This window comes from Arachis ipaensis, chromosome B10 (assembly GCF_059453495.1).
Source record: "Arachis ipaensis isolate K30076 ecotype BB chromosome B10, ASM5945349v1, whole genome shotgun sequence".
Lineage (NCBI taxonomy): Eukaryota > Viridiplantae > Streptophyta > Magnoliopsida > Fabales > Fabaceae > Arachis > Arachis ipaensis.
In genome coordinates this window covers 54,735,113-54,762,293 of record NC_142435.1, presented here as the reverse complement: position 1 = coordinate 54,762,293, position 27,181 = coordinate 54,735,113, and the positions used below count along the sequence as shown (strand labels likewise).

Here is a 27,181-nt window from a genome sequence, read left to right as displayed (position 1 = left end):
TGGCTTTTTCAATTTTGCCCTCCTTTTCCTGCATTTTTGGGCAGTAATAAATTTTTCTGCGTTTTATTTATTTTTTTTGCCATTTTTCTTTCTTTTTTGCTTGCATATAAATTTTTTCCTTTTGAAACGTTCTTTTTCTTTTGCTTTTTGATGCTTTTTCTTTCTTCAAGAATCAATTTTCAGAATTTTCAGATTATCAATAATATTTTTCCTTTTTTCTTATTCTTTTAAGAGCCAACATTCATAAATTTCAACTTCAAATATGGATTGTTTATTTCATACATTTAGAAAATAAAAGCAGATGACACCACATCAAACTAATTAAACTAATCTTATTTTAAACTTGAAATTCATGCATCTCTCAATTCTTTTCAATAAAAATTTTTATTTATACAAGGTAAGAGATATATGAAATATGTTACAACTTAAAGACATCAATACAAATGATCATGCAACTAGAGCAAGAAAACAGAAAATAAAACAGACAGAAAATAGAAAAATAATAGACAAGGAGATGAAGAGAACAAATCCACCTAGATGAAGATGGCTACTACTCCTCCTCGAGGATCCAATGTAATTCTTGATCTCTTCTATGTCACTCCTTTGTCTCTATTGAGGCGGCTACACAGGTCATGTGCATGCTTTCTACTTTGCTCCATCCTCTTCTTCTATACTTAAGAGTGGTAAAAGTCACAAAGCAAAGCTTTTGCAACACCAAACTTAAGAGTTTTGCTCGTCCTCGAGCAAATATGATCAACGGGGAAGAAGAAGGTAGGGTAGGTGGAGCTTCTGTGGGACCTCTTGGTCCTGAGAGGCTAGGGAATTCCAGATTCCCTGCTTCTTAGCACTGGCATTTGAACGTTCAGGGGCTGCTCCCTGGCTGGTGTTCAACGCCAGCAATGCTCCCCTCTTGAGGCGTTGAACGCCTAGGAGGGCTTCCTCACTGGTTCTCAACTTTAACACTCTTTTCGGGGTGTTCTATTTTCACTGCTGTGAATTCTATCTCTTGGCTGATACATATAATCATGACTCTAAGACCGAAATAAAATGAAAATAAAATAAATAAAGTTGAGTAAAGTTGGGTTACCTCCCAACAAGCGCTCTTTTAAAGTCACTAGCTTGACCTTTAGCTCCTTAAGGAGGTGAGTAAGGGCTAAGAGTTTCGCCCCTGATAGTGAATTTTCTTTCTGTCCTCTCATGAATGAGCTCTACATGCTCTAGAGATAGGACACGGCTCACTGTATGTGGTAGGACTGGATTATCAGTGAAGACAACTCTCATGCCAGGTGAGAGGCCTTTAGTAGAAACTTTCTTGTTTCTCCAGCCTTTAGGTACTTTCTTTTTAGTACCTTTCTGCTTAGAGCTTGTTGAGGGTTGCCCAACACCAAACTTAGAATTGATGTCTGGGGGTTCTGCGGAGCTCTGCATAGAAAAAGAAGGTTGGCACACTAGGTGTTGCACTGTTATCTCTCTTTTAGAGGGAGAATTCAGATGAGGCATCTTGAATAAGATGTGATCCTCCCTGAACTTTAGGGTTAGTTCTCCCTTAGCCACATCAATGATAGCATTAGCTGTGGCTAGGAAAGCTCTTCCAAGGATGACACAGTCATCCTTATCCTCTCCTATGTCCAAGACAATGAAGTTTGCAGGGATGTAGTGGTTTTCAACCTAAACCAAGACATCATCTACTAAGCCATATGGCTTCTTCATGGTCTTATCTGCCATCTCTAAAGAGACGTGTGCAGCATATACCTCAAGGATTCCTAGCTTCTCCATTACAAAGAGTGGCATGAGGTTGATGCTTGACCCTAGGTCACATAGAGCCTTTTCAAAGGTCATAGTGCCTGTGATGCAAGGAATCAGAAAAGCGTCTAGGGTCTGGAAGCTTCTGAGGTAGCTCTTGCTGAACCAAAGCATGGAGTTCTTTGGTAAGCAGTGGAGGTTCTTCCTCCAGAGGCTTTGTACCAGATAGCTTAGCATTCAACTTCATTAGAGCTCCTAGAAAACGAGCAACTTGCTCTTCCCTGGTGTCTTCATCCTCACATGAGGATGAGTAGTCATCAGAACTTATGCAATACTGATGCCAAGGCATCTTAGGCTAGTTTCACTAGCCTTTTTCTTTGTTTTTGATAGGTTTTATGTGCTTTCTTGAGCTATAAGTAAGCAAATTGGGTAGAAATTCGTGTTTACCTATATTCATTCAACCATGAGTAATTTGATGCAATTTCATGATGATTTATGCTATGATTGCTGGTATACTAAGAATGACAAAAATTCTCATGACTTTAGCAAGGCTTTGATGCATTCATTGGTTAATGATAGGTGAAGAAAAGCATGGAGGAAGGTTGAAGAAGGAGCATGGAAAGGATGAAGAGGAAGCAACGTTAGTGGCCAAGTTGGACCACCAACGTTGCCTCAAACATTGGAAGAGAAACAGAGCACTTCTCTGTAAACAATACTGATGCTCACGTTTGAGGTAGCGTTCGACATCCAACGTTACCCCCAACATGGTGATGAAAAATTCAATTCGCGTATGCGTGAAAAAAAACAAAAGTTGATAAACGCGCACAAGCGCACGCGTGGAATGGCGAAAATTTACCATCCACGCGTACGCGTAGGTCACGTGTTTGCATTAAAATCGAATGTTGGAGGTCCAACATTACCTCAAACGCTAGCCTCCAACGTCCGCGATGCTAAGCCCAGAATTTTGATTTGAAATTTTTGAAATCGACGCGTACGCATCGGTGACGCATACGCGTGGATTGAAAACAAGGGAATTCAGGGGTAAGCGTGGTGTACGTGTACGCGTGACTAAGAAAATTTTCAGATTTCACGCGAAGGCGTGAAGCACGCGTACGCGTGGATAGAACAAAAGACATTTTACGCGTGAGCGTGGAGTACACGCACGCGTGAGAATGCCAACGTTTGAGGAAACGTTAAGGGTCTAATGCTGAGGTCAACGTCCCCTGAAGCTGAAAAATGAAATATTTGCATCCACGTGCATGCGTGAAGCACGCATACGTGTGGTTGAGCATTTTTTGACCCTTTTGCATGGACGCGTGAAGTATGCGTACACGTGGGTAAGCTGAACGTTGGCCCTCCAACATTGAGTCAAACGCCAATGACGGTAAGCTTTCTGGCTTTTGCTGGTCTGATTCAAAGTGGCATTTGAGTCAACGTTGGCCCTCAAACATTGACTAAAACGTGAAGCGTCAGAGTTCCAAGTTTCAAACAGATCTCTTCTTAACATCAAAGGCAACCAATTAGAGCCATCTTCAACACAATTCCATCAAGGCCAAAAGCCCAATTCAAACCTTGAAGATCAATAGAAGAAAGTGTATAAATAGCTTAGAAATTAAGCGAGACGGACTTTTGGCACACCATTCTAGAATTATAGTTTTCACTTTACTGCACTTGAATTTCAGAATGTATTTGAGAATTCTAATTTCCATTGGGTTAGGGAGCTCTGTGTAATTCAATGGATCAATATTATTTTTCATTCATCTTCTTCTTTCTTTTCTCTTGATTTTGCTAGAAAGCTTTCGTTCTTCATCCAATTTGATAGTTATCTTGGGAAAGAGGCTATTCATAATTGGATCTCCTAGGAACCTTGGAAGACGAATGAGGAGATCATGCTAGAATTGCTTTCTCATAATGGATTAGCTTGGGGTTTGGATGGATATAGTGACATGTAATCCTACAAACACTTTGTTCTATGAATTTGTGTGGTATAATCAGTAACCATACTTCATCTCTTCCCATGAGCACTTAAATCAAGGAATTAGGCAATTGTTCATGCTTAGAGAGATTGGTGAGCCAAGGAATTGGGATCCAATGAATGCATTGATTGCGAAAGAGATGAAAATGAATTTGATCCGGAGAATTGTATATCTCATGAGCCCAATGAAATCCCCATTCTCTGATCTACCTATTCTGTTTACTTTCTGCTCTTTAATTTCATGCTAATTCCCCATTCCCTTTTACATTCTTGTAATTTATGCTTCTGCACTTTAATTCCCTGCCATTTAATTCTATGACCTTTTAATTCTTGCAATTTAAGTTTCCCGCCAAATTTTACTTTCTGCAATCCAAATTCAATTCTGATTTCGCTCAACTAGCATAATTCTTCAATTATAATTGCTCGATCTACCAATCCCTGTGGGATTCGACATCTCTCTACAGTGAGTTTTTACTTGACGACAATCCGGTGCACTTGCCGAAAGAAATCTGTTGAGACTCAGTTTTTGCGCATCAAGTTTATGGCGCCGTTGCCGGGGATTCGCTTTGTATTGACAATTACCAAATTGAAGGATAACTAGATTGAGCATTTTTATTTTCTTTTGTTACTGGAAGTTCCATTTTAGTTGTTCATTTAGTTTTCTGCAATTTTTAGTCATTCATTTTGAATTTCTCTTTATTGCTTTATTTTCCAGCAAACTACCTCACTAATCGATTAACTGTTTGATTAATTGCCTTAATTACTCTAACCAAGCTAATTATACTCTGTTTTAGTAGACTCTACATTTGATATTTCTTGTACTTGTTCATTGTATGACAGGTAGGAGAAAGGAAACTTCAACTTCCTTTTATAGTGAACCGGAGAGAACTTTCCTGAGACTAAGAAGGGAAGCAAGAGGAAAAAGGGTTGTTGGTACTGAAGAAGAGGAGGAATACTTTGATATAACCATGGAGGATGATATGGAAAATCACCATAAAGAAGAGGTGAATACCATTCTAGAAGGGGTGGAGCTAACCCTGCTGGACAAGAAAGGAGAGTTCTGGGGTCATACATCAATCCAAATCCAGAAAATTGTGGTAGCAGCATTCAGAGGCCAACCATCCATGCTAATAATTTCGAATTAAAGCCTCAGCTCATAACTCTTGTCTAGAACAACTGTTCTTTTGGAGGAAGTGCACAAGAAGATCCTAATGAACATCTCACTAAATTCCAAAGGATATGTGACATGGTTAAGTCTAATGGTGTTCATCCTGACACCTATAGATTGTTACTGTTTCCATTGTCTTTGAGGGACAAAGCATCAAAATGACTAGAGTCGTTTCCCAAGGAAAGCTTGACAACCTGGGAAGATGTAATGAGCAGATTCTTAACAAGGTTCTACCCTCCACAAAGAGTAAACAGGCTCAGAACTGAAGTGCAGACATTCAGACAGCAAGATGGTGAAACTCTTTATGAAGCCTGAGAAAGATTCAAAGGCTTGACAAAGAAATACCCCCCTGACATGTTCAATGAGTGGGTGCAAATCCACATTTTCTATGAAGGGCTGAATTGTGAATCAAGGAAGGTGGTAGACCACTCATCTGGAGGTTCCCTAAATAAGAAGAAGACCATTGAAAAAGTCATTGACGTGATAGAGATAGTGGCTGACAATGAGTACTTTTATGCCTCAGATAGGAGCAACAACAGGGGAGTCTTGGAATTGAACTATATTGATGCACTCCTGGCCCAGATCAAGATGATCACCAAGCAACTTGTTGAATTGACTAAGCAAATGAAGAATAATCAGGCTGCAGCTATCCACACTCAACCATCACCCCAAGGGGAATTGGAGAAAGAAGAATGAGCTAATTGGGAGGAAGCTAATTACCTTGGGAATTCAACTAGGCAAGCTAATGATCGTTACTCTAAAACCTATAACTCTGGTTGGGGGAACCACCCAAACTTTGGGTGGGAAAACCAACAAAACCAAGGCCAAGATCACAGATCACACAATCCAACCCAATACAACAACTCCACTCACCAAAACTCCAACCAAAAACCATACTACACCACACAAAACACTCATTCCCAACCACCATACCACAACTATAACAACCACTTTTAACACCCCAATTCCAACCAATCAGCACCACATGATGAGGACAGAATGGCCAGGATGGAAGCTATGCTTGCCAACCTTTGCAAGGAGTTTGAAGACATAAAGAAATTCAAGGAAGAATTAACATCCAATCGGTAAAATCAAGATGCTGCCACTCAAAAGCTTGAAGCATAAATTGGATACTTGTCCAAGCAAGCTACTGGCCACAGCTCAGGTAATGCCACCAGGATAACTTCAAAAAAGGAATGCAAAGCTGTTACCCTCAGAAGCGGAAAGGAATTGAAGGAGACTCCAAGGGAAACTCAAGAAGAGAAGAAAGAGGGCAGTTTAATTGATAAGAAAGAAGCACAAACACCTACTCCCAGTTCATCAGAAGACAAGGAAGTTTTAAAGCCATATGTTCCAAAGGCTCATTACCCTCAACGCCTAATGAAGAATGCAAAGGACAGCTAGTTCTCTAAATTTTTGGAGATTTTCAAGAAACATCAGATCAATATTTCCTCTGTAGAAGCACTAGAACAAATGCCACTTTATGCTAAGTTTCTGAAGGAATTGATGACCAAGAAGAGAAGTTGGAGGAATAATGAAACAATGATCTTAACTGAAGAATGTAGTTCTATCATCCAACACAAGCTGCCTTAAAAATTGAAGGACTGATGACAAGTCATCCTAGCCTAGTTTCACTAGCCTTTTTCTTTTGTTTTCAATTGAATTATGCACTTTCTTGAGCCAAAAGCAAGCCAATTGGGTAGATTTTCATGTTTCCTTTGATTTAATCAACCATGTATGAATTCATGCTATTTCATGAGGTTTTATGCTATAATTGTCATATATTATGAAAGAATGAATATCTCATGATTTTGAGCATAGCTTTGATGTGTTTGGTTGATTAATGATAGGTGAAGAAAGCTTGGAGAAAGGTTGATGCAAGAAGGAATGGCTAGGAGGAATGACTTGAGTCTTGGATTAATTATGAACCAGGAAGCAAAAGCTGGAGCAAAAGTTAGCCCCTAACTTTTTGGCTAACTTTTGGGCAATAGCTGGAGCAAAAGTTAGCCCCTAACTTTTTGGCTAACTTTTGGGCAAAAGCTGGACCAAAAGTTAGCCCCTAACTTTTTGGCTAACTTTTGGCATGAAAAACACTCCCTGGATGCACCAAAAGTTTGTGCCAACGTTAGCCCCTAACTTTTTGGCTAACGTTGGCTCCTGAAAAACTCCCTGGGCTAGCAAAAGTTTGCGCCAACGTTAGCCCCTAACTTTCTGGCTAACGTTGGCGCCATGAATAACCAAGGGGAGGCCAACGTTGGAGCAAAAGTTAGACCCCTAACTTTTGCCCCAACATTGGTATCAGCAAAACAAGGGTGCTGATGTGAAAAGTTGGAGCAAAAGTTAGACCCTAACTTTTACTCCAACTTTCACTCAAGCTTTCATGATTCCAACCCGGTTCAATTCGGTTCTTCTCCAAACTCCAAGAGCAATCAACCAAGGCCTCTCTCAACCCAATTCCACCAAGAGCAAAGGCCCAATTGAAGGCTTGAAGACCATTTGAAGAAAGTGTATAAATAGATTAGAATTTAAGTTTTAGAGGAGCTTTTTCTTTGGAGTTTTCAGAGAGAGTTTTCGGAAAGCTTTTGGTGTTGAGTGAATTTTAATTTCTAAGTCTCGGGGAAGGAGAATTGAATTCCCTTCCTCTTAGTTTTCTTGTTTTGAATTTCAATTACAATTGTCTTGAATCTTGGGTTGGAGAATTGAAGAAATTCTGTTTCAATCTCATCCTGAGACCTCTCTGCTTTATTTTACTGCACAATTGAATTCAGTTTCGGTTAATTGCTTTTCATCTACTTTCTTTGCAATCTACATTTCCTTTGCAATTGTTCTTGTTGGATCTAGGAAGGGATTGAGATCTAGACTTGGTTTTCTAGTCTCTTTGGTCCTGAGATCTGGATTTCCCACCTCCCATTCCCTGTTTACGGTTTTCATGCTCATTTAAAATTCTGTTTCAAGATTCGGTTCAAATTCCATTCATCCTTTACTTCTCTGTTTGTTGCAATTTACTTTTCCTTGTTTAAATTCTGCAAATCCAATTCCCAATTCCCTTTACAATTCAAGCCATTTACATTTCTTGCACTTTAAGATTCCGCAATTTATATTTCTTGCGTTCTAAGTTTCTGCCATTTAATTTCTTGTTCTTTAAGATTCAGCACTATAATTTTCAGTTCTCTTTACTTTCATGCCAATTACCCATTCCCTTTACTTTCCAAGCAATTTAAATTCTGCAAATCATAAATCACTCAACCAAATCTTGATTCGCTTGACTAAATCAACCACTAAACTAAAATTGCTCAATCCTTCAATCCCTGTGGGATCGACCTCACTTACGTGAGTTATTATTACTTGATGCGACCCGGTGCACTTGCCGGTTAGATTTGGGTGTTTTGGAGAAATTCGTTTTTCCACGAAAATATCCCATCAAGTTTTTGGCGCCGTTGCCGGGGATTGATTAGATTGACAATGATTAAGTGAGGTGGTGATCTAGATCTAGCATTTTTATTTTCTGTTCCTTTAATTTTTAATTAACCCACTAACTATTTGAATTTTTGCTTAAGCTAACTAAAACTTCATTCTAGTAGTAGATTGAAGTGTCACTGGTTTGTGTGTTTCTTATGTTCTGCTTTTATGTCAGGTACAAGAAGAAATACACCCATCTTTCATGAACAAGACGAAAGAACTCTTAGAAGGTTAAAAAGAGCTGAAAGAGGGAAAAATATTGTTGGAGAAGAGGAATCAGAAGAAGAATTCTAAGATATGGAGGAACATTCAACCAATCCACCAGGTGGAGCAGACAACAACAATAACAATCCACCCCAGAGGAGAGTTTTAGCTTCCTATACTTTTGCAAATCCTAGACATTGTGGAAGTAGCATCTTAACTCCAAATGTCAATGCAAACAATTTTGAACTAAAGCCACAACTCATCACTTTGGTTCAAAACAATTGCTCTTTTGGTGGAGGACCACTTGAAGATCCGAACCAACACCTATCCACCTTCTTGAGGATTTGTAACACTGTTAAAACTAATGGTGTGCCTCCTGACAGCTACAAGCTATTGCTATTCCCATTTTCTCTCAGAGACAAGGCCACTCAATGGTTGGAATCCTTTCCAAGAGACAGCATCAACAATTGGGATGATCTGGTAACCAAGTTTTTTGCCAAATTTTAGCCACCTCAAAGGATCATAAGGTTGAAGACTGAGGTACAAACATTTACACAAATGGAGGCTGAACCCATCCATGAGGCATGGGAGAGATACAAGGCTCTAATCAGGAAATGTCCTCCTGAAATGTTCACTGAGTGGGATAAGCTGCAGAATTTCTATGAGGGCTTAACATTGAAATCTCAAGAAGCTTTGGATCATTCAGCTGGAGGTTCCTTGCAACTCATGAAAACTGCAGAGGAAGCTCAAAATCTCATTGATATGGTGGCTAACAACCAATATTTCTTTGCTCATCAAAGAAACCGCCAACCATCACAAAGAAGAGGAGTAATGGAGCTAGAAGGAGTGGACTCAATCTTGGCTCAAAACAAGATGATGTAGCAGCAAATTCAACAACAATTTGAGCAAATGGCCAAGAGGATTGATAGTCTCCAAGTTGCAGCAGTTAACACTAGCCAACCATCAACCACATGGGGACAGAATGAAGAAACTCAAGAAGAACAACAACAAGAGCAAGTACAGTATATGCACAACCAAGGACCAAATGAAGTGTATGGTGATACATACAATCCATCCTGGAAGAACCACCCAAACCTCAGATGGGGAGATAATCATACCCAAAACCAACAACCATGGCAGAGGAACTCAAACTAAAACAACCCAAGAAGCAACCAAAACCACAACCAATAGCAAACTAACCAAAACCCCTACAGAAAACCTCAAAACAACTATCCCAACCCCAACCAAAATGCCTACCATCCACCACCCACATCTCATAACCCACCTCAAGTATCACCTGAAGCCCAAAGAATCACTAACTTGGAGGCCGTGATAGACAAAATGTTGAAACACCAGGAAATGACAACCAAGAATCAGGAAGCATCCCTGAAGAGCCTAGAGAGACAGATGGGGCAAATCTCCAAGCAGATTTCTCTTGAGAGACCCTCAAGCTCTCTACCGAGTGACACGATTCCAAATCCTAAGGAAGAATGCAAGGCGATACAATTAAGGAGTGGGAGAACATTGATGAGCAATAATGACACTACAAAGAAGCAAGCAGAGAGCAGCGAAAGTGCAATAGAAGATGAAGAGCAAACAAAGGCAGATGAAGCCAAGGATCAAGTTGTGGTGCCAAACAAGAGAATTGAGAAACTCAAAGGGAAAGACAACCAGCCACACGGTTCAACAGAAGTGACTCAGGGACAGCAGCAAATAGGAAAGAGCATCACACCTCCACTGCCATACCCCCAGAGGCTCAACAAAGAAACCAAGGACCAACAATTTCATAAGTTCCTTGAGACTTTCAAAAAGCTGGAAATCAATATTCCTTTGGCTGAAGCACTTGAGCAAATGCTTCTGTATGCCAAGTTTTTGAAGGAGCTTATCTACAGGAAAAGAAGTTGGCATGAGAAGGAAACCATACTGCTCACTGAGGAATGCAGGGCTTTGATTCAAAAAGGGTTTCCCCCTAAGCTTGAAGATCCAGGGAGCTTTTTGCTACCTTGCACCATTGGGGAATTAACCATCACTAAAGCAATGTGCGATCTAGGAGCAAGTATCAACTTAATACCATCCTCCTTGGTAAAAAAGCTGCATATAGAGGAAGCTAAACCAGTACAGATATCTCTAGAGCTAGTAGATAAGTCAACAGTATACCCCAGGGGTATGATTGAAAACCTTCTGGTCAAGGTGGACAATTTCATATACCCTGCAGATTTCGTGGTTCTAGATTCAGAAGGGGATGATGGTGACTCTATTATTCTGGGAAGGCCATTCTTGGCCACTGCTAGAGCTATCATAGACATAGAAGAATGAGAATTAACTCTCAGAATGCATGACAAGAGTGTCACTCTGAAGGTGTTACCAGAAGCACAGTTTGGTAATGAGAAGAAAAACTATATGGAACTTGACAAGGAAGAATCACAGTTAAAGGAAGAAAGCAACAAGGCGATTCACAACAACATCCCAAGGCAAAAGGTTGTGCAAACTGATGAAGAAGTCCAAGAGAATATTGGAGTATTAGCCACTGAAAGGATGAAAGATCCCCAAGGTAAGCCTACGGCCAGAAAAGAAAGGTCAACAAAAGAAAGGATGAAACGCAGAAACAAAACAAAAAGGGGTTGGAAGAACAGGAAGATTCCAACAGAGGGGCTTTCCAAAGGTGACAAAGTGCAATTGATATATCAACAACTGGGAGCAAGCCGACAGACTGATGACTATTACAATGTCAGCAACATACTCTTGTTGGAACATGCTGAAATTGAACACCAGAGAACAAAGAGGAGGATCACGGTCAGGGGAGACAAGTTGAGGCACTACAACCCTCAACCACCATAAAAGAAAGCTCCAATGTCAAGCTAGTGACAATAAAAGAGCGCTTGTTGGGAGGCAACCCAACCTGAGGTAGTTTTCTTTTCATAGCTTTTTCAATAAAAATGTTGAATAATTGATATGTATTGCAAGGAGCTAAGTTTGGTGTTGCACACCAAAAACAACTTAAGGAAGAATGGAGGATTCTAAGTTTGGTGTTCCACCAAAACCTCATTCAAAAGCACATTCTAACCTCCTGCACATTGTTAGCTCCAAGCAATCGAACAGATTATTCAACCACTTAACTGCTTTTTAGCCTTAACTTCATAACCTTTAGCAAGGACACAAGATTTTGCCTAGAGTTAACCTGCTGTATCCAGAGAAGTGGCAAGAACTTAAGTTTGGTGTCCCCACACCAAATTAAATCCACAAGCCACACTCAATTCATGCATACTAACTGGTCATCTAAGGGCTTGAGAAGCAAGCAACTTTTGAGAAGTATGCAGGGAATTCACCACCATTTGAAGACACTATGCATCATAACTCAAAAGGGCACAACAGAAGGAAGGACAAAGGAACTGCAAACCAATAGGTTGTATTTACACTTAACTCTTACTGTTGAAAAATGTTTTGACTTGTGTTTTGTTAAAGTGTTCATCTAATACAAGTAGAATCACTCTTAGAATAAGTAAGCTAGTCTATGTGTGTGCTTGTGTGTTTACTTTCACTGAACAAAAAGCATGCTTTGTCCCCTGCATTTTCAATTCAATAAAAGAAATGTTTGAATGTGAAGTGAGATAGTTCTCTGTTAGATAGAAGTAAAATAAAAGTAAGTGGTGGTATGTGTGTGATTGTATAATAGCTCACCTTTAATGAATAAGGACACTAGGATGTCTCCTCTTAAGTAGAAAGTAGCTACTGTCTATGAATCTCAATTGAATAAAAATCCTTGGTTAGAAAGAAAAACAAAAAGAAAGAAAAAAGGGGAGAAAAATAAATAGCCAAGAAGTGGCAGAACAAAAGAAAAACAAAAAGAAACAAAGCTGGACACCAATAGCTTGAACCTTAGAATATATGCCTGTGGTGTCTTTGTATTAGGATCTGCTTGGATTATTAAGCTCTTTGGAGTGCATCAACACTTGATGACTTGGGTTAACTAACCTGGGATCATCAGCTGAAAGTCCACTATCAAGAGCAACCTAACTACAAGGCATTTAGTAGCCCAAAGAGGTGCTGGGCATCAATGTTCTAAGAAGGAATGTGAGCCAAGTGTCTATAGTGAATAATGTGTCAAGTATAAAGAAAAGGAAATGAACTTGCAACACATGACACTCAAATAAAGCTCATGAATAAGATAATAGCCAAGGATAAAGGAATAATGAGAGGTCATAGCAGTATGTTACTTGAAGCTTGAAAGAGGCTTTCTAGGCTTAAGAGTCAATAAGAGGTGAGTGTGTACATATCCACATAAAACCCCATGAACTATCAATAACACTCTACTAGCATGAACATCCTCTCCCATTTCATTCTTTCTTCTCAATAAATCATTTCTTGCTTGGGGACAAGCAAGCTTTAAGTTTGGTGTTGTGATGACAAGTCATCCTAGCCTAGTTTCACTAGCCTTTTTCTTTTGTTTTCAATTGAATTATGCACTTTCTTGAGCCAAAAGCAAGCCAATTGGGTAGATTTTCATGTTTCCTTTGATTTAATCAACCATGTATGAATTCATGCTATTTCATGAGGTTTTATGCTATAATTGTCATATATTATGAAAGAATGAATATCTCATGATTTTGAGCATAGCTTTGATGTGTTTGGTTCATTAATGATAGGTGAAGAAAGCTTGGAGAAAGGTTGATGCAAGAAGGAATGGCTAGGAGGAATGACTTGAGTCTTGGATTAATTATGAACCAGGAAGCAAAAGATGGAGCAAAAGTTAGCCCCTAACTTTTTGGCTAACTTTTGGGCAAAAGCTGGAGCAAAAGTTAGCCCCTAACTTTTTGGCTAACTTTTGGGCAAAAGCTGGACCAAAAGTTAGCCCCTAACTTTTTGGCTAACTTTTGGCATGAAAAACACTCCCTGGATGCACCAAAAGTTTGCGCCAACGTTAGCCCCTAACTTTTTGGCTAACGTTGGCGCCTGAAAAACTCCCTAGGCTAGCAAAAGTTTGCGCCAACGTTAGCCCCTAACTTTCTGGCTAACGTTGGCGCCATGAATAACCAAGGGGAGGCCAACGTTGGAGCAAAAGTTAGACCCCTAACTTTTGCCCCAACGTTGGTATCAGCAAAACAAGGGTGCTGATGTGAAAAGTTGGAGCAAAAGTTAGACCCTAACTTTTACTCCAACTTTCACTCAAGCTTTCATGATTCTAACCCGGTTCAATTCGGTTTTTCTCCAAACTCCAAGAGCAATCAACCAAGGCCTCTCTCAACCCAATTCCACCAAGAGCAAAGGCCCAATTGAAGGCTTGAAGACCATTTGAAGAAAGTGTATAAATAGATTAGAATTTAAGTTTTAGAGGAGCTTTTTCTTTGGAGTTTTCAGAGAGAGTTTTCGGAAAGCTTTTGGTGTTGAGTGAATTTTAATTTCTAAGTCTCGGGGAAGGGGAATTGAATTCCCTTCCTCTTAGTTTTCTTGTTTTGAATTTCAATTACAATTGTCTTGGATCTTGGGTTGGAGAATTGAAGAAATTCTGTTTCAATCTCATCCTGAGACCTCTCTGCTTTATTTTACTGCACAATTGAATTCAGTTTCGGTTAATTGCTTTTCATCTACTTTCTTTGCAATCTACATTTCCTTTGCAATTGTTCTTGTTGGATCTAGGAAGGGATTGAGATCTAGACTTGGTTTTCTAGTCTCTTTGGTCCTGAGATTTGGATTTCCCACTTCCCATTCCCTGTTTATGGTTTTCATGCTCATTTAAAATTCTGTTTCAAGATCCGGTTCAAATTCCATTCATCCTTTACTTCTCTGTTTGTTGCAATTTACTTTTCCTTGTTTAAATTCTGCAAATCCAATTCCCAATTCCCTTTACAATTCAAGCCATTTACATTTCTTGCACTTTAAGATTCCGCAATTTACATTTCTTGCGTTCTAAGTTTCTGCCATTTAATTTCTTGTTCTTTAAGATTCAGCACTATAATTTTCAGTTCTCTTTACTTTCATGCCAATTACCCATTCCCTTTACTTTCCAAGCAATTTAAATTCTGCAAATCATAAATCACTCAACCAAATCTTGATTCGCTTGACTAAATCAACCACTAAACTAAAATTGCTCAATCCTTCAATTCCTGTGGGATCGACCTCACTCACGTGAGTTATTATTACTTGATGCGACCCGGTGCACTTGCCGGTTAGATTTGGGTGTTTTGGAGAAATTCATTTTTCCACGAAAATATCCCATCAAGGACCTAGGAAGCTTTCAAATTCCCTGCATCATAGGGAAAATAACAGTTGAAAAAGCCTTATGTGACTTGGGAGCTAGTATAAATTTGATGTCTCTAACAATGATGAAGAGAATGAAGATTGAAGAAGCTAAACCAACAAGAATGGCTCTCTAATTGGCAGATCGGTCATTCAAATTCCCTCATGGAATAGTGGAAGACTTGCTAGTGAAGGTAGGAGACTTCATCTTTCCTGCTGACTTTGTGGTGTTGGATATGGAGGAGGAAGCTAAAGCCTCAATAATCTTGGGAAGTCCATTTTTAGCCACTGCTGGAGCCATCATTGATGTCCAAAAAGGTGAACTTATCCTTAGGCTATATAAGGAAAGGATGGTGTTCAATGTATTCAAAGCCATGAGCTACCCACCAGAGTCACTGGGAGAGTGTATGAGGCTAGATGCAGTAGAAATTGTGGTACAAGAAACCTTTGAAGAAGTACTTGGAGAATTGACAGAGGGTGACTCCATATTAAATGATGAGGTTGTTGAGGTCAACTCCGCTGAAATGCTTACTCCAAGTACATTGGAGGAGAGGAAAAAGGAGAAAGAAGCACCTAAACTGGAGCTGAAAGCACTTCCTCTTACTCTTAAGTATGCATGCTTAGGAAGTTACCCAGTGATCATCAATTCTGTCCTCAGTCAAGAATAGGAAGAGGAATTAATCAAGGTGCTGCAAAAGCACTAAGATGCCATTGGATGGACCCTTGCTGACTTAAAAGGGATAAGCTCATCCATATGTATGCATAAGATCTTGCTGGAAGATGACTCAAAACCATCCATTCAAGCCCAAAGAAGATTGAATCCTGTCATGAAAGAAGTGGTCCAAAAAGAAGTGATGAAGCTATGGCAAGCAGGAGTCATATATTCGATTTTCGACAGCCCATGGGTGAGCCCTGTCCATGTGGTTCCAAAGAAAGGAGGGATCACCGTTGTACCCAATGAGAAGAACGAACTCATACCCACAAGAACTTTAACAGGCTGGAGGATGTGCATTGACTATAGGAAACTCAATGAGGCAACTAGAAAGGATCACTTTCCACTTCCATTTATGGACCAAATGCTGGAAAGATTGGCAGGACATGCATATTATTACTTTCTTGATGGATATTCGGGTTATAATCAAATAGTGGTTGATCTAAGAGATCAAGAAAAGAAATTATTTACTTGTCCATATGGAGTTTTTACTTACAGATGCATGCCTTTTGGATTGTGCAATGCCCCTGCAACTTTTCAGAGATGCATGTTGTCTATTTTCTCAGACATGATTGAAAAATTCATTGAAGTTTTCATGGACGATTTCTCAGTTTTTTGAAATTCCTTTCCTAATTGCCTTAATCATCTTGCCTTAGTGTTAAAAAGGTGCCAAGAGACAAACCTAGTTCTAAACTGGGAGAAATGCCATTTCATGGTAACAGAGGGGATTGTCCTTGGCCATAAAATTACTGAAAAAGGCATAGAAGTAGACAAAGCTAAGGTGGAATTAATTGAGAAATTACCTCCACCTAGTAATGTCAAGGCAATTAGGAGCTTTTTAGGCCATGCTGGTTTCTACAGAAGGTTTATCAGAGATTTTTCCAAAATTGCAAAACCTTTGAGCAACCTATTAGTCTCTGATACACCTTTTGTATTTGATCAAAAGTGTACACTAGCATTTGAAACACTGAAAAGAGAGCTTTCCTCAGCACCTATCATTACCCCACCAGATTGGAATTTGCCTTTTAAACTGATGTGTGATGCATCAGACCTTGCTGTTGGGGCAGTGCTTGGACAGAGGAAAGGCAATTTAGTGTATGTTATATATTATGCCAGCAAGGTTTTGAATGAAACTCAAAGGAATTATACCACTACTGAGAAGGAACTAATGGCAATAGTATTTGCATTTGATAAGTTTAGATCGTATCTCATTAGATCTAAAGTTATTGTTTTCACTGATCATGCAGCACTAAAATACCTACTTGCAAAACAAGAGTCAAAACCAAGACTGATAAGGTGGATTTTGCTGTTGCAGGAATTCAACATAGAGATTAAAGATAAGAAGGGAGTGGAGAATAAAGTAGCAGATCATTTGTCCCAAATCCCTTGTGGAGAAGGTAGCACCCACAAAACAAGTGTCAATGAATTCTTCCTTGATGAGCAATTAATGCTGGTTCATAAGGCACCCTAGTTCGCATATATTGCTAATTTTAAGGCCACTAGGGAGTTTTCTTCAACGATCAACAAGCATCAAAAGTGGAAACTCATCAATGATACAAGGTACTTCATTTGGGACAAGCCATACTTATTCAAGAAATGTTCAGATGGATTGCTAAGAAGGTGTGTTTCAGAAGAGGAAGGAAGGGAAGTTTTATGGAATTGTCATGGGTCCTGCTATGGTGGCAATTTTAGAGGAGAGAGAACCGCAACAAAAGTCTTGCAATGTGGGTTCTTTTGGCCCACCATCTTCCAAGATGCAAGAGAGCTAGTAAAAAACTGCAATGAATGTCAAAGGTCTGGAAATTTGCCCAAGAAAAATGAGATGCCACAATAATTCATCTTGGAACTTGAGCTGTTTGATGTATGGGGGGATTAATTTCGTGGGACCATTTCCAACATCATACTCAAACAATTACATTTTGGTGGTAGTGGATTATGTATCAAAATGGGTGGAGGCCATTGCAACCCCTACAAATGACAACATGGTGGTTCTGAACTTCCTCAGAAAGAATATCTTCAACAGGTTTGGAGTTCCTAGAGCACTCATCAGTGTGGAGGAATCCATTTTTGCAATAGACCATTAGAGAACCTCCTCCTGAGATATAGAGTGAAGCACAAGATTGCCACACCCTATCATCCCCAAACAAGTGGCCAGACAGAGGTATCCAACAGAGAGCTAAAAAGAATCCTAGAAAAGACAATGGGAGCTTTAAGAAATGATTGGTCAAAAAAGCTTGATGATGCTCTTTGGGCATACAGAACAGCCTCCAAAACGCCAATTGGCATGTCCCCATATCAATTGGTGCATGGTAAGGCTTGCCACCTGCCATTAGAGCTTGAACACAAGGCTTTCTGGCCTCCCAAGTTATTGAATTTTGATAGCGAAGCTGCTGGTGAAAGGAGGCTCTTACAACTGCAAGAATTATACGAGTTCAGATTCCAAGCCTATGAAAATGTCAAAAATGTACAAAGAAAAGGCAAAGGAAAGACATGACCTAAAGATGGCACCAAGAAGCTTTGAGGAAGGACAGAGAGTGCTACTCTACAACTCCAGACTAAAATTGTTCCCTGGGAAGTTAAGATCGAGGTGGTTAGGCCCTTTTGTTGTCACTAAAGTCTCACCTTATGGATACATAGAGATCATGGAAGAAAGCTCACTACGCACCTTTACTGTGAATGGACAAAGACTCAAACACTACTTGGGTGACATGGTAGAAGAGTCCAAGATAAAATATAGACTCACTTGAGAAAGAAGGACGTCAAGCTAGTGACGATAAAAGAGCGCTTGTTGGGAGGCAACCCAACCAAAGGTAATTCTCCTTTCATAACTAGTCAATAAGAGTGAGTAAGTTCTCTGTATTGCAAGGAGCTAAGTTTGGTGTTGCACACCAAAGAAATCGAAGGGTAATTATGCAATTCTAAGTTTGGTGTCCCACCATGGATTGCATGAAAGACGCAATGCACCCTAGCATAATTAGTTGTCAGCTCCAAACAATTAGGGAAATTACTCAAAAATGTTTGTTTTCTAATTCTGGTTTATTATTTAGTTCATAGTTGTTTTATAGTTCATAGGTTACTTTCTTAATAAAAGTACTTGAAGTTTTCTACATAAGATTCAATTGGCTGCATGAGGCAAGAAACTAAATTTGGTGTTCACACACCAATCTAAGTTTAAAAGCCTACAAATATACATGCATACTAACAACCTCTCAAGTGCTTGGGGAACAAGCAGCTTTCAGTAGCTTTTGTAGGAATTCAATCAACCCTTGGAAGATCTATGCATTATCATCAAAGGACAACAAGAAGAATACTAAAGCCACAAATGACGATAGCAGAGAGGAAGCAACTAGAAGGCCCCACCAAGAGGTTGTATTGTTGCTTAATTCTATCAGCTTTAAAGTACTTTAAATTAGAAGCCTGAATGTCCCCTGTTAATAGTTAACTTTTAGTTGTAGTTATCTTGCATTCTGTGTGTTTATCTATAAAATAAGTATGCTAGTCTAAGTGTGTGTGCTTTCACTTTCACTTATTAAATGCTTGTCTTGTTTCTTAAGTCTCTTCAATTCCAATAAAAGAAATGTTTGAACAAAGAAGTGGAATAGTTCCTTTTTAACAAGTGGTGAAATAATAGTAAGTGGTGGTATATATGTTTGATTGTGTAGTAGCTCACTTATAATGAATAAAAGGATAGATTTTTCTCTTTCTAGGTATAAATTAGCTTACTGTCTATGAATCTTAGTAAATAAGAGTCCTTGGTCGAAAAGGGAAACAAATAGAAAGAAATAAAAGAAGAGCCAAAGTGGCAGCAAAAAAAAAAAAACAAAAGAAAGCAATGAATAAGGCTAGACACCAATAGCTTGGACCTTAGGACATATGCCTGTGGTGTCTTTGTACTAGGATCTGCTTGGATGATTAGGTTCTATGGACTGCTTTAACACTTGGTAACTTGGGTTAACTAACCCGGGATTATCAACCGAAAGTCCATTATAAAGAGCAACCTAGTTACAAAATATTTAGTAACCCAAAGAGGTGTTGGGCATCAATGTTCTAAGAAGAATTGTGAGCCAAGTGTCTGTAGTGGATAATGTGTTTAGTACATATGAGATAAGAAACTGCTATAACACATGACATTGAGCTAATGTTACAGAAAAAGAAAATGAAGAAAAGCAATTACCAAGGATAAGTAAATAATAAGAGGTCATAGCAGTGTGTTAATTGATGCTTGAAAGAGACATTCTATACTTAAAGATCAATAAAAAGTTAGCTACTGTATTCTCTGCATAAAATCCCATCAACTAAGAAATAATGCTTTGCTAATATGAATACTCCCTTCTGTTTCATTCTTTCTTTATAATACTTTAGTACTTGCTTAGGGACAAGCAAGATTTAAGTTTGGTGTTGTGATGCCAGGGCATCTTAGGGTAGTTTCACTAGCCTTTTTCTTTGCTTTTGATAGGTTTTATGCACTTTCTTGAGCTATAAGTAAGCAAATTGCCTATATTCATTCAACCATGAGTAATTTGATGCAATTTCATGATGATTTATGCTATGATTGCTTGTATACTAAGAATTACAAGAATTCTCATGACTTTAGCAAGGCTTTGATGCATTCATTGGTTAATGATAGATGAAGGAAAGCATGGAGGAAGGTTGAAGAAGGAGCATGGAAAGGATGAAGAGGAAGCAACGTTAATGGCCAACTTGGACCACCAACGTTGCCTCAAACGTTGGAAGAGAAACAGAGCACTTCTCTGTAAACACTACTGATGCTCACGAATGAGGTAGCGTTGGACATCTAACGCTACCCCCAATGTGGTGATAAAAAATTCAATTCTGGAGCTAAGGAAATTTTGGGTGAGGCGTACGCGTCAATAATGCGTAGGCATGAAAATCGAATGTTGGAGGTCCAACGTTACCTCAAACGCTAGCCTCCAACATCCGCAATGCTCAGCCCAGAATTTTGATTTGAAATTTTTGAAATCAATGCGTACGTATCAGTGACGCGTACGCGTGGATTGAAAACAAGGGAATGCAGGCGTAAGCGTGGTGTACGCATACGCATGACTAAGAAAAATTTTAGATTTCACACAAAGGCATGAAGCACGTGTACGCGTGGATAGAGGAAAAGACATTTTACGTGTGAGCATGGAGTACGTGCACGCGTGAGAATGCCAACGTTGGAGGGAACGTTGGGGGTCCAACGCTGAGGCCAACGTCCCCTGAAGCTGAAAAATGAAATATTTCCATCCACGTGCACGCGTGAAGCACATGTAGGCGTGGATGAGCATTTTTGACCCTTTTACGCAGATGCGTGAAGCATGCGTACGCGTGGGTATGCTGAATGTTGGCCCTCCAACGTTGAGTCAAACGCCAATGACAGTAAGCTTTCTGGGTTTTACTGGTCTGATTCAAAGTGGCATTTGAGTCAACGTTGACCCTCAAATGTTGACTCAAATGTGAAGCATCAGAGTTCCATGTTTCAAACAGATCTCTTCTCAACATCAAGGGCAACCAATTAGAGCCATCTTCAATCCAATTCCATCAAGGCCAAAAGCCCAATTCAAACCTTGAAGATCAATAGAAGAAAGTGTACAAATAGTTTAGAAATTAAGTGAGACGGACTTTTGGCATACCATTCTAGAATTATAGTTTTCACTTTACAGCACTTGAAAGCTATGAACAACTAAACCCCTTTCATTGGGTTAGGGAGCTCTGTGTAATTCAATGGATCAATATTAGTTTTCATTCATCTTCTTCTTTCTTTTCTCTTGATTTTACTAGAAAACATTCGTTCTTCATCTAATTTGATAGTTATCCTGGGAAAGAAGCTATCCATAATTAGATCTCCTCGGAACCTTGGAAGACGAATGAGGAGATCATGCTAGAATTGCTTTCTCACAATGGATTACATTGGGGTTTGGATGGATATAGTGACATGTAATCCTACCAAAACCTTGATCTATGAATTTGTGTGGTATAATCAGTGACCATACTTCATCTCTTCCCATGAGCACTTAAATCAAGGAATTGGGCAATTATTCATGCTTAGAGAGATTGGTGAGGAAAGGAATTGGGATCCAATCACTTAAGATTGCCAAGGAGATCAATGAATGCATTGATTGCGGAAGAGATGAAAATGAATTTGATCCAGAGAATTGTACATCTCCTGAGCCCAATGAAATCCCCATTCTCTGATCTACCCATTCTGTTTACTTTATGCTCTTTAATTTCATGCTAATTCCCCATTCCCTTTTACTTTCTTGCAATTTAAGCTTCTGCACTTTAATTCCCTGCCATTTAATTCTATGACCTTTTAATTCTTGCAATTTAAGTTTCCCGCCAAATTTTACTTTCTGCAATCCAAATTCAATTCTGATTTTGCTCAACTAGCATAATTCTTCAATTATAATTGCTCGATCTACCAATCTCTATGGGATTCGACCTCACTCTACAGTGAGTTTTTATTTGACGACAATCCGGTGCACTTGACGGAAAAAACATGTTGAGAGACAGTTTTCGCGCATCAACTGTAGAAATGCATTCAAAGGAACCTCTATATTCTTTATGCTTTTCTTTGGTTCTGGGCTAGAGAGTTCTTGAGTGGGATTCAAGCACTCAAAGGGTGTGCTTGGGTTGGCGTTCAACGCCAGCTCTATCAGCTTACTGGGCGTTGAACACCCTTGCTAACCACCCTGACTGGCATTAAACACCAGTTCGTCTAGCATTCTTGGCGTTGAGCGCCAGGTGGGATGTCCTTGCTGGCGATCAACGCCAGCTTCCCAGGGCTGGTGGGCGTTGAACGCCTAGTGAAAGACTTCTTCACTGGCATTCAATGCCTTCCCATTCTCCTCAAATTCGGCCTCAACCTCCATGGTTATGGCCTTGCACTCTTCTCTAGGATTAACCTCAATATTAATGGGAAGAGTGTCAGGAGGGATATCAGGTATCCTTGATGCACCACTATTTCGTGGTATATTTTATGCTGAATTGAGTGGATTTTATCAACTTTTCTCACACTTATTCAATGAAATATCATGGTTTTGTAATTCTCCCTTAATTTGTGCTTACATGTAAAAACATGCTTTTTTGGCCTTTAATTTGCTAGTTTTAATTCACCTTTGATTACACTAGATTCTTTGATGAGTTTGTTAGTAAATTCAGGTTGAAGAAGATAGGAATGGATCAAAGGAGTGAAGAGAAAAGCATGCAAAGTGGAGAATTCATGGAAAATCAAGGATTTGGAGTGCATTCATGAACGACGCGCACGTGTGAATATGAAGTCGTATGGCGACGCGTACGCGTGACATGACGCGTGCACGTGGGAAGTAAAATTGCCAATCGACGTGTATGCATGACCCATGCGTACGCGTCGCAGCTCGCACGAGACCTCATTAAAGTGAAAATGCTGGGGAGATTTCTGAGCTTTCCAGGCCCAAATCCAACTTATTTTCAATTTCTTGTTGTTACATCCTTGCTCTCTTAGTTTTCTTCTCAATTTCCCTTTTGATGTCTCCTTTATGTTGATAAACTATTGTTGGATTTGGATTTCCTTTTAATGCAATTCATGTTTTATATCCCCTTGTTGTTTAATTAAGTTGTTGTTATTGTTTCTTCATAATTTGATTGTTGTAGATTTGATACTCTTCTTGTCAATTTTACCATGTTTTCCTTTTATACCTTCCAAGTGTTTGATAAAATGTTTGGGAGGATGTTAGAGTAGATTTTTGTGTTCCTGGCTTGGGATGGTAACTTATGTGAAAATGAGTTGCTAATGTCCAAGTCTTGATAATTGGTGTCCATTGACTCTAGCTTCTACTAAGTTAATTAGTGAGTGGCTAAGACTTATGGATTAGGATTGATGTAGCCTATTTGACTTTCTTCACTTGTTAGAGGATGACTTAATGGGATTGATCCTTGCAATTATCATGTTGTGGTTAGTAACAAGGATAAAGATCCTTAACCATCAACCTTTGCCAAGACCTTTTTACTATATGAATTTTTTTTACTTTATTGTCATTCATATTTCTTGTCCTTTATTCAAAACCCCAAAAATACTTGTCCCATAACTAATTACAAGAACACTTCCCTACAATTTCTTGAGAGACGACTCGAGGTTTGAATACTTCAGTTTTTATTTTTATTGGGGTTTATACTTGTGACAAACAAATTTTTGATTGAGGAATTGTTTGTTGGTTTAGAACTATACTTGCAACGTGATTTCATTGAGAAATTCTTTACTGACACTTAATTTTCCGCTCATCAAAATGGCGCAGTTGTCGTGGAATTGCAAATGTGTGCCTTGTTATTGGTTATTGTATATATGTGAATATTGTGAATAGTTGCTCTTTTGTTGGTTTGCTTGTTTGAGTTAGAAGTTAGATTTTATCTCCTTGTTTTTGTGCTTTTGTTTTTTGTCTTTTCACTATGAATTCTCACCCTTTTGGCTATGAGCTTGGTTACAACTATGTTGTAGGAAGTGGAGATTACAATGAGAATATGAATCAAGGATGAAACAATCAAAGGTGGGAGGAGCCTCAAGCATATGATCAATCTTCATGGCAACAACCTCCTCCAATTTTGTATAGGTATAATTCCACTCCTAATGCATATCAATCTGATGGATGTGGTAATCTTCATTCTACTTGTCAACAACCACCACCACATGCCTATGAACCACCTCCTCAATATAGTTTTCAACCACCATACTCACAAGCCCCTTTCTACTAAATACCTTCATATGACCCTCATCCATCATATAACCAATCACCCTTACCTCACCCTTGTGACCATGATATGAGAAGACCCATAGAACCACCCACATTCCAACCCATTTACTCCCAAGAACTACCTCAATATACACCACCTCCATATTTCTACCAAGAAGAACCACCTTCCTATTATGAACACTTCCTCCCAAATAATGAACCCTCCTATCCACCCCAAGCCCCAATGAATGATTCTCTCACTTTATTCCTTCAAAGACAAAAAGAGATAAAAAGGGAGGCACTAGAATTCACGGCCGCCTTGGATGAGGTGGTAAACCGATTAGCCTCCCAATGTTTGAGCATTCAGGGCACTTCCATTGCCAATTACGGAGAATCAATAGAAGAGTGTAGCATGAAGGAGAGATTAGAAACTCCGGTGGAGAATAAGGAGTAGGATTTTGTGTTAGATCAATTGGAGGAAGCTATGATTGTTGTTGAAAAGGAAGAAGTGGTTGAAGATTTAGAAGATGTTGAAAGTCCATGGAAATGTAGAATCATGGAACCTCCCTCCAAGAAGGTTGAATTTGATGGTAAGGAGGGTGTACAACTGATAAACCCCGATTTCCTGGTTTATCTTGTGCTTATTTTACGGGATTTATTCACTTTTTCCCACATTTATTCAATGAAATAGCATGGTTTTATAATTCTCCCTTTAATTATACTTAAGTGTAAAAACATGCTTTTTAGGCCCTTAAATTGGTGATTTTGATTCACTTTAATTCCATTCGATGCCTTGATGTGTTTGTTGAGTGATTTCAGGTTCATAAGGCAAGTATTGGATGGAAGAAATGAGGAGAAAAGCATACAAAGTGGAGAATGCATGAGGAAACAAGAATTGGAAATGCATCGATGAGCGCGCACGCATACAAGGCACGCACGCGCCGAAGTGATTTCGCATAGAGACGCGCACGCGTACATGCCGCGTATGCGTGGATGAAGAAACAGCCAATCGATTCGCACACGCACATGGCGCGTACGCGCCGATACTCACACGTGACCCACTTAAAGGCAAAATGTTGGGGGCGATTTCTGAGCTACCCAGGCCCAAATCCAATTTGTTTCTGAGTGTATTTTATGCAGAATTGAAGCCCAAGAGACGCGGGAGCAATTAGTTAGTCAACAAGAGCCTTTAGTTAGATTTCTAGAAGGAGAAGCTCCATCTTCTCTCTAGAATTAGGTTAGGATTAGGTCAAATTGTCTTGGATCTTGAATTAATTACTTGATTTCATCTTGTTTCTTTTACAATTTCTCAATTCTACATCTTAATTTCCTTAGTTGTAATGTTTAGTTCTCGTTTTGCTCTCTTGTATGTTGATGAACATTGTTAGATCTAATTTCTTTTTAATGCAATTTCATGTTTCTATGTTTCTTTTATGTTGATCTTGCTTGCTATTATTGATTTCTCGCTTATGATAGTTATGGGTTTCTTTAATTTTAGCCTTTTATGATGATTATTTTTATTGCACATTAGGTGTTTGATAGAATGTTTCTTATAGTTTTTGAGTAGTTCTCTTGACCCTTGGCCTAGGCTAAAGGGGATTGAGTAATCTTGAGTCCTTGGGCTTCATTGAATTGGTAATTCTAGAACCCTTGGGGATCAATTTGATAACCATTGACTCTACCCTACTACTAAGTTAATTTGTAGCTAGGTTGGGACTTATGGATTGATGTTGATCAAGTCATTCGACGTACTCCAAGCCTAGGAGTAGACATTACGTACTTAAGGCTTTAGTGAGTAGACCTAATGCGCTCGGTTCCTCATAATTATCAATATTTGAATTGTTGACAAGGATAGTGATCTCAATTACCTAAGTCTTAGCCAAGAGTCCTTTATCTTGCTTCCTTTAATTACTTGCTTGATTTACTTTTCTTGCTCCTCTTATAAACCAAAACCCCTTGCACTCTCATAGCCAATAATTGACCACTTCATTACAATCCTTGTGAGATGACCCGGAGTCTAAATACTCCGATTAATTCTTATTTGGGGTTTGTTCTTTGTGACAACTAAAATTTTTGATGAGAGAATTGTTTTTTGGTTTAGAGCTATACTTACAACGAAGTAATTATTTCATATAAGAAGAAAATCTAGACCATCGAGCGAATCTACACCTATCAAAATGGCGCCATTGCCGGGGATAACAATGGTGCTATGTTATTGGCTATTTTATATATTGTGAATAGCTTGATTTTTGTTTTGTTTGTTAGTTTTTGCTAGTTGTAGGATTTTGCTCTTTTTGCTTCTTATTAGTATTTGTTTTTATTTTCTCTTAACACTATGAATTCTCATCCTTTTGGTTATGAGTGTGGTTCAAATTATGTTGTAGGAAATGGGAGTTACAATGAGGATGTGCATTAAGGATGGAACAATCAAAGATGGGAGGAGCCTCAAGGAATTAACAACCTTCTTGGCAACAACAACCTTCGGATTCTTGAGGGTATAATCCTAATCCTAATGCATACCAATCTAATGTATGTGATGACCCATATTGTGATTGTCAACAACCACTACCATATGCCTACGAACCACCACCGTAACATAATTTTAAACCACCTTACTCACAAGCCTTCTACCACCATTTACCTCCATATGACCCCAACATATACCCACCATACCAACCACCATATGAACCGCATCTAGAACCACCACCTTTCCAACACCAATACTCCCATAAACCACAAAGTCCATACACACCACCTCAAGAATTTCACCAATATGAACTACCTCCCAATTACAACAACCTTCCCTCAAACAATGAACCTTCTCTTCCACCATCACATTCCGATGAAGCCCCCATGTTGGAATTGAGAGATCTTGAATCTCATGTTTTAAGGCGACAAGAGGAGGATGAAAATAAGTTTACGGAGTTAAGAGCAAAAATGGCTATCATGGTAGAAGCCATTGGTAACATGGTCTCATCCCG

The 27,181-nt window shown here is 39.1% G+C and overlaps 1 non-coding gene and 1 pseudogene across 1 annotated transcript; one reads left to right on the top strand and one right to left on the bottom strand.

The window, feature by feature from the left end:
* Positions 1 to 5,138: 5,138 nt before the first annotated feature.
* Positions 5,139 to 5,242, bottom strand: LOC148580102 (small nucleolar RNA R71). Its single transcript, XR_015899400.1, has one exon. It is a non-coding gene; the product is annotated as a small nucleolar RNA R71 (small nucleolar RNA).
* Positions 5,243 to 17,276: 12,034 nt separating this feature from the next.
* LOC148580101 (uncharacterized) lies at positions 17,277 to 18,242 on the top strand (annotated as a pseudogene).
* Positions 18,243 to 27,181: the final 8,939 nt, after the last annotated feature.